Consider the following 8,115-nt stretch of genomic DNA (forward strand, 5'->3'; position numbering starts at 1 on the left):
TTGGGGTCCAGCGGCTGCAGAGTGGCAGCCCTTGTTGCTGAAGCTTTCTTCGGCGGCATGACGAAGGTGATGCTTGCCGAAGGTGTTCAAAACTCAAAAAATGGAAGTGAGTTCACCGGAGGTGGGCGCCAATGTTGGGGACTTGTTCCCAAATGCTAAGAGTTAAGAACAAGGCAACATAAAAAGTGTTAAATGTTAAAGTCCTTCGCCTTTCAAGTCATTATGTCCCTTCGGATATAATGAATTCCGGACGAAGGTTATGAAGGAAAAAACCTTCGTAAGCTCGATAGATGATAAAGAAGAATTCGTATATGAAATACAAATAATAATACAGATATTATCATCCATTTATTTTTATTTTTCATTATCAAATTTATAATAACAAATTATAAATGTACCTTCGGATTAACGGAAAGTAAAGGTACAGGCGTGATGCGAGTAATGCCAAGTTAGCGTGAACAGTACGGGAGTACTGTTCATCTATTTATAGGCAAGGGACGCAGCCCTCGTAGAATTACATTAATGCCCTTTACATTTATCAATAACTCTATAGTAATTCTTCGGGGTCTAATTTGCCTTTTCATCTTTAAGTCGGTTCCCCTTTTCTGTTGTCATGCCGAAGCTTTTCTGCGCATAGCTTCGTGATCATCTTATTCTTCGTCATAATCGTCTTCCGTCTCACTCAAGCTTCGTCCTGACCGTACTCTTGTATATTCATAACCCGATTTTGAAGATACCTGTTTACATATTTCACTTGGAAGACATTGTCAAATCATGTTTTTGAGGACCTTCGGAAGCCGAAGGCCCCCAACATTACCTATTAGGTCTCATCAGCTTAACCTAACAGTGCCACGGTGATTAACATAATCATTATTAGGTAAAGAAAGTGATCAAGGGCACAACTTGCCTTATACTTGCGATAACCTTTTAGTCCATATCATGTCCCAAAAGTTGGGCTTTAGTTTTCTCGTCACATCGCTTCTATGCGTAGCAATACATATAAACAAGCAAATAATGGATATGGTAACATGACACCGAAGATGTAAACAAAACACACAATAATTTTCAGTGTGTCGCTACAAGATCATAGATTCGAGAACCATTAAAATCAAAGTTAAAACAAAGAAGTTATGGGTAAAACAATATTTTTAGGCGCAATAAATCTAATAGATGTTGCATTTAAATTTAGATGGTACTAAATCAAAATATTTGAGTTGGCATTAATCATTTTAACAATTATTTATAAAATGCATAGGTTAGAACTATAAATTAGATCAACTAGATCATCTAGCTAATTAACATTAATTAAACAAGTATTCAATTGACTAATTATTTAAATCATGTGGCTTAATTAAAACAATGTTATTACTACATACGCAAAATTAATATGAACCTAACATAATTTGAACCAATTAAAAAAATTATTTGACCTACAAGATATCGTATTTTTAATGAATAAGTGGGGCTGCACAGAAATAGGTAAGATACCGCGTTCTGATTGGTTAGATCGATTTATTAAAGATGGTAAATGTTTGTTTATAAATACATGACCCAACTGTTGCCAACTTATCATGATTGTACCTACTGTTAAATTCATGTTGCATGACAGCCTTGCATGTAAAAGGGTATGTGGTGGTGATTATCTATCATGTGGGAAGTGCCAAACCTATCACGCGGGAAAGACTCTTAACCTGCACTTCGTTCTTGCGATGCTGCTGGACTTCTCGGTTTTTTCGCAGATTGACGATGAACCCAAGATCTGGTCGACGAACCGAAAACGTGGTGACGAAGCTCTTGTCAAGTTGGTCATGGCGATGTTCTGGGTTGCTCCGAAAGTTGAACGGATGGATAAAAAATTCGCGTCGGAGTTGTCGCTAGAGTTAGGGAGAAACTCGAACTTCAACGAGATGGTTATGGTGGTTTATGGCTGCAAGCTTAGCTGGCGGCGGACTGATGTGGCTTGGATGACGGTGACACTGCTGCGAGGCTATAAAGGAGATGATTCTATGGTTGATGGCTTGAGGTGGTATGATGAGACGTATTTATATAGGCAGGAAGTGGGCGATTACGTGACGGATCTAATATTGTACTTATTTGTTAGAATCCTATCCTATCCGTTTGGAACTCTAACTTGTCTATTTTATTCTAATAATATTGTTGTCAATTTGTAGTAATCATATTGGACCTCCAATTTAAATAAATTTTAGAATATATTTCTATTTAAGTTTTAAATTATATTTTTGGGTGTTACACGCGAGTTGAAAGGAGTATTTTCTTAAATATCTTATTGTGATATCCTAATTTGTCTCGACTTTACCTAAATAGCCATCCATACTTGCTTCTAGGTGATAGTGCCTATATAAAGATAAAGACTTGTAATCCGAGGAGGCAGAAAGTTATCCTTTGGATAGGTCACAACTTGTACACTAAGTAGATATGAATTTTACAACATAGTCAAGACACTTATAACAAGAACACATTTATGATTATGCAAGGGGATTCTATGCTTTCTGCTTTTTATTTTAAATTTAAAATTTCAGTCTAATGTAGAGATAAGTTAAAAAAATTTAATTCAAGTATAAATTGCAACAAACAAAAACTCGACATGAATGCAGAACATTTTTTATTAATTAATCTATTCATTTAAGCAAATGAAACTCAGTAGAAATAATTCATGTTAGATGTTTTGTCATAGTAATTATTAAAGAAAATAATTTAAACACATAGCCACATTTTAGAAGTACAATAAAATAAATCTACAATTTTTACATATCTAGATTAAGAGATAGTATAACTTAATTCTTTTTTAAAGAATAGATCTTTAACACAAATGATAGTTCACCTAAGAATCTTTTAGTTAATCTATATTTGAAAACACATTTATTTAAATCATGAAATGAGTTTTTATAATTTACCCAGAATAAGATTTTGAAGTGTTACAGCGATATATGAGAAACTGTCACAACTACAAAGAAGGTGCAAATGAGATCGCATATTTATAGCTGGACATGCCCTACTGATCATGAGAGGGAAATGGGATCAACGACTGCTTCTTTCTCTAGGATAACGACGAATGAGAGGACGAATTCCTATACATGCACCGGTGGTAATTAGTTATTACCGTTTCGTTTATCCCACCGAAGCACCAAAAAATCCACTCATGCTATGGCTAGCCACATGCATGCGTAGTATCTCCTCGCTTAAATCCAGTGTCTTTCACTAGATGCATGCAACTAGTCAAAACATGTATCATATTTTTGCTCTCCCTGTATGCATGCTTTGACTGTGTACCTCGCATTTATCCTCTTCTGTTTCTACTAGCCCAACTTTATTTTAGTGTAATATTATCTGTTGTTCTGCACAATCATCAATTGGACTTCAATTTAAAATATTGCAGTGTTGTTCAGTTGGCTTAAATTTTTAACGAAATTGCATTATATTGTCATTCATTGGCATATTTTCACCTCTTCCTTTCTCTCTCATGGAATGACCTGGGCTACAATGAATAAAGAGTCATTGATATATTTTGGACTAAAATGCTACAATGTAGTTCGTTTTCACCACTTTCCTCTATTAGAGTGACATGGGCTAGGGTTGAAAACGGACGAGTAAAATCTCATCTCGACCTTGTCACACTCGGTTTTAGGGGCAAAACCGAATGCATAGCATATGTGTGTTAGGATTCATTTTTCACACAAATGTTGACATAACAAGTGTAATATATTGAAAGACAATGTTTGAAACATAAATAAGAGTAGAGGGCTTTATTACAACTCGATGGACCTTGATGAGTAGTTGTTGGTTGTAGTTTATGAAGCTGATTTAGGTCAATAGTTCACTTGGGAGATTGAGCTGATGACATTATTCTTAGAGATTTAGTTACGTTGCTGACAGTGCATATGAACAAACGTTAATTACTTGTCAGTCGCATGCTCTAGGCTCCTGTTGTTGTAGTTCTTTTGAAACGAGATGGAGCAGTGAGCATCTATGTAGATGGTAATGTTCTGAAACAAGTGTTCTTGTTCATTGTATACTCTGGTTGTCTCTTATGTGAAGCTTTCTTTTCCATCCAGTCTAATGGCTTTCTAGCAGCCTGATCTTTGTAATTTTTCATATGAATGTTCTCATGCACATATTCACTCGGTGAAATAACCTGTGCTAGTACAGAAGAGAGGAGAAGAGAAATGAACATTTTGTTTTTCACGGGTCTAGAAGGGATGCTTCATGGGCATATATAAACTATCTTGGAGACTGTTGTCTGGTACGTACCATGCGCAGATTATTCTACCTGCATCTATAAATTGGCTGCAGTATTTCTACGAGGTACATTTCCTACTCTAGTTTCTTGCTCTTGCGTTATTGTTGCCCAACAATCTAAAATGCACATGTCACATGAAAAAAATGAGGATATAATAATAATATCTATCAACGAGCAAAGAAACTAATCTCTGACAGATGGACATTGACATAATTGTTCAACTAACAATAAAATATCTTAAAACAATAGCAGACGCTAGCAATGCCTAGCTACCAACAACAAACAACTCGATCTAGCCTAGTCTGCCTAGAGACTTAACTAGCATTATTACACTAAGTTATTGACCAAGGCAAGACCAAGCAAAGAAATGGTGATCCTTCTCCTTTGCAAAATTAAATGCAGAATTCGCAGTAACACCAGCCCTTGATCCCACCTCTCATGCACTTCTGTTGCGTGACTTTGCCTCCAGTTAACTTAGCCTCCGTCCAACACTCCGCCTTGCACATCCACGCTTTGCAGAATGGAATTAAAGGAGTTGTATAGCCACACTCTGGAAAAAAGAAACAAATCAAACACATGCATGCATATCCATATGTCATAATTAGTATGTGATAATACTGATCACATGGAAATGTAAAAAAAGTGTTCGTCAGGAGAAAATGAGTACATAGATGAGTTTTCCCTTCCTTAAATGAGAAGTCTGAAGACTGAAGACAAAATCGATAAATAAACAAAAAACTAGGAAACAAAAAAGAAAATTAATGTAGATTCAAAGGAGGACGAACTGGCTAGAGCGTGATCTGCATGCAGAACGAGCACGAAAAGAAGGCAGCAAAGAACAACATTCTTCTTGGTATTCATTGTCTGTGATGTATGAGAAACTGTCACAAGTATAGAGGAGGTGCAAATGAGAGCACATATTTATAGCTGGACATGCCCTGCTGATCGTGAGAGGGAAATGGGATCAGCGACCGCTTCTTTCTCTAGGATAACGACGAGTGAGAGGATGAATTCCTATGCATGTACTGGCAGTTATTAGTTACTACTTTTTCGTTTATCACAGTGAAACAACAAAAATCCAGTCACGCTATGGCTAGCCACATGCATGCGTAGTATCTCCTCACTTAAATCCAGTGGCTTTGACCAAATGCATGCAAACAGTCAAAACATGCAGCATGTTTTTGCTCTCCCTGCATGCATGCTTTGACTAAGTACTTCGCATTTATCCTCTTCTAGTTCTACTAGCCCAAATTTATTTCAGTTTAATATAATATAATCTACTATTCTGCAGAATCGTCAACTCGACTTCAATTTAAACTGATGCAGTGTTGTTCAGTTGGCTTAAATTTTTTTACGAATTTGCATTGAATTGCTAGTCATTGACATATTTTCACCTCTTCCTTCGTCTCTCCTAAAGTGACCTAGACTAGAATGAATAAAGAATCATTGATATATTTTGGACTGAAATGCTACAATGTAGTTCGTTTTCACCTATTTCCTCTCCTAGAATGACCAGGGCTATGGTTGAAAACGGATGGGTAAAATCCCGTCCCGACCTTGTCACACCTGGTTTAGGGGTAAAACAGAATGCATAGCTTTTATCTGCCATGATCCATTTTCCACACATATGTTGATGTCACAAGTGTAATATATCGAAAGACAATGTTCGAAACGTAAATAAGAGTAGAGTACTTTATTACAACTTGATGACATAAGTGTCTGAAACATTATTCTGTCACGACACAGCTGTTCTCATGGTCAATCTCCCACGGGAAGATGATAGGCGCATTGCTAGATCTAGAACTCGTCGATATCTCCGACAAGGTATTCTTCTTCAAAACCTTCTAATCAAAATTAAGCAAGGATAAGTACACTTACGGTGGGTACTCAGTAGGCAGGGGAAAGGTGCATAGCTAGCAAGGATAGGCTGAGTGTTTATGCAGTTAGCATTTCAGTTGATCAAACTTTTATTAGCAACATCTATTTACTAAGTGTAAGTATTTACGAAACCCTTTAATCATTAGCAGTATTCATCACCTCAAAACCACTTAAGAAAAACACTTAAGTGAACCACTTGAATCCAAAGATCACAATTTAATCTCCATCTTTAAGTTCAATTATCATGTGAGGGTCTAGACTGCTCTTAACCATGAGCATGGTTGATATATAAGTTTGACAATCTACAGAGGTGGTACAACTTTACCCACGAGTTGTGTATCCCTTCTAGCCTAGGTTTGCAAGACTTGTATTAACTATTGAGGTGAATGGCTAGGGATCCATCGCAGGGTTTTCACAAAACATACTTAGTAAAAAGCCACCCGCTAAGGTTCCCACGTCAATATTGGTGACCCTCTGGGTGAGGTACATTATCCAAGAATACCACCCCATGTAAACGCGAGCTGCCACCAAACCACTGTCGTCCACTCTTACCCATATTTCACGTAGGGTTGCTAAGCACTAAGCATATTTTGTTATTTACCAAAGCCAGAGCCATAATACCATCTATGGTTGCACTGTTATCCTGGGTGGTCACTCCATGTTCCAATTAACTCATATGATCTTCTTAACTATCAAATTAACAATAGCAACATAATATATACTTTGGAACATAAGCGTCATTAAAGAGAGTGTCATCATTAAACTTAGTTAAAGCAGTAGCATACTATTAATGTAAAGCATAACTCCCAGGTTAAACAAGGTATTAGGGTTGGTAAAGACTAGGCATTGCTAATAGGTAATCCCATCAAATTATGCATATCACCAAAAGTAAACTTAGTTATCATGGTGCAATTGGGATCAAATAGAATATGAAGGGGGAGAAAGTCAACTTGCCTTCTCTAGAAAAGTCCTAAGGTTCGCTTTCAAACTAATCATGATTCTCTATCACATAAGTGGCTTTTAATAGCAGGTATACAAAATAAAGAAAACATACACCATTCAATAAAACATACAACATTGAGTAAACAAAAGAAGGTATAAATAGTTATCTCAAAATAACTCAAATTTTAGTAAAGGTAAAACTGCTATAAATACTATCCTAAAAGCTTTGGGATGGTTATAGGAAATTATCAAAATAAAATCCAACTTGTTTGGATATAAAATGATCAAAATATAAAGAAAACGATGCTGCAAAGACCTATTTGTAATAGAAAAATGAGTTCCCGGGCTGATATGAAAAATTCAGGGGCCTGCTGGTTTTAATTAAAAGATAAGGGGTTCAGGTGCTAAAAAGATAGGGGCGGACGGTAGGTTCTATTATCCAAAAGTGTAGGGGCTAAACCATAAGATTCAGGACCTATCTGTAATGATCTTTGAACTATGATAATTGGTTGGTAAAAAGACATTAAATTAGGGGGTTATTTACAAAACAGACGGTCCGGCTCAGGCGAAGGGTATCGGCCATCAGTGGCCATTTGCTTAAGATCTAAGTGCTATGATTTAAAAGGGCAAGCCGGCTCGGCTAGATTAATATCGATTGCTCGATCTTGATCCAACAGACCAGATCGTGCGGCTCCGCGGCCAGCGAGTCAAGAAGAAGGTGCGCAGTAGGGGAGGCATGACGTGCGGCGATGCACGACAGACACCTCACCAAAGATGGCTGGAATGACGCTGCGGGGGTCCAACATGCCAGGTAAATGGTTCGGGACGGAGCTTGTATGAAGGCAAACATGGTCAAGGCCTCACCGAGAGGGTTGGGGTGGCAGAGGAGGTCGGCGACAAGCGGTGGCAGCGCGACAAACTCCAACGGGGTCGGGGTACCACAGTTGGGCAAGGTAGAGGACCAGAAGAGCTCGGAGATGATCGGGAAAGCAGTATCGAGCTCCAGGGATCACGATGGCGTACTGTAACACCCCATT

General features: G+C 37.6%; 1 long non-coding RNA gene across 1 annotated transcript; it reads right to left on the bottom strand.

Annotated features, from left to right (window-relative positions):
- Positions 1 to 4,396: 4,396 nt before the first annotated feature.
- Positions 4,397 to 5,152, bottom strand: LOC103646821 (uncharacterized). The gene is made up of 2 exons (XR_562459.1): positions 5,044 to 5,152; positions 4,397 to 4,808 (listed from the first exon to the last, which is right to left on the bottom strand). It is a non-coding gene; the product is annotated as an uncharacterized lncRNA (long non-coding RNA).
- Between the last annotated feature and the right edge of the window lie 2,963 nt (positions 5,153 to 8,115).

The sequence above is a fragment of the Zea mays genome, chromosome 2 (genome assembly GCF_902167145.1).
Source record: "Zea mays cultivar B73 chromosome 2, Zm-B73-REFERENCE-NAM-5.0, whole genome shotgun sequence".
Classification (NCBI taxonomy): Eukaryota; Viridiplantae; Streptophyta; class Magnoliopsida; order Poales; family Poaceae; genus Zea; species Zea mays.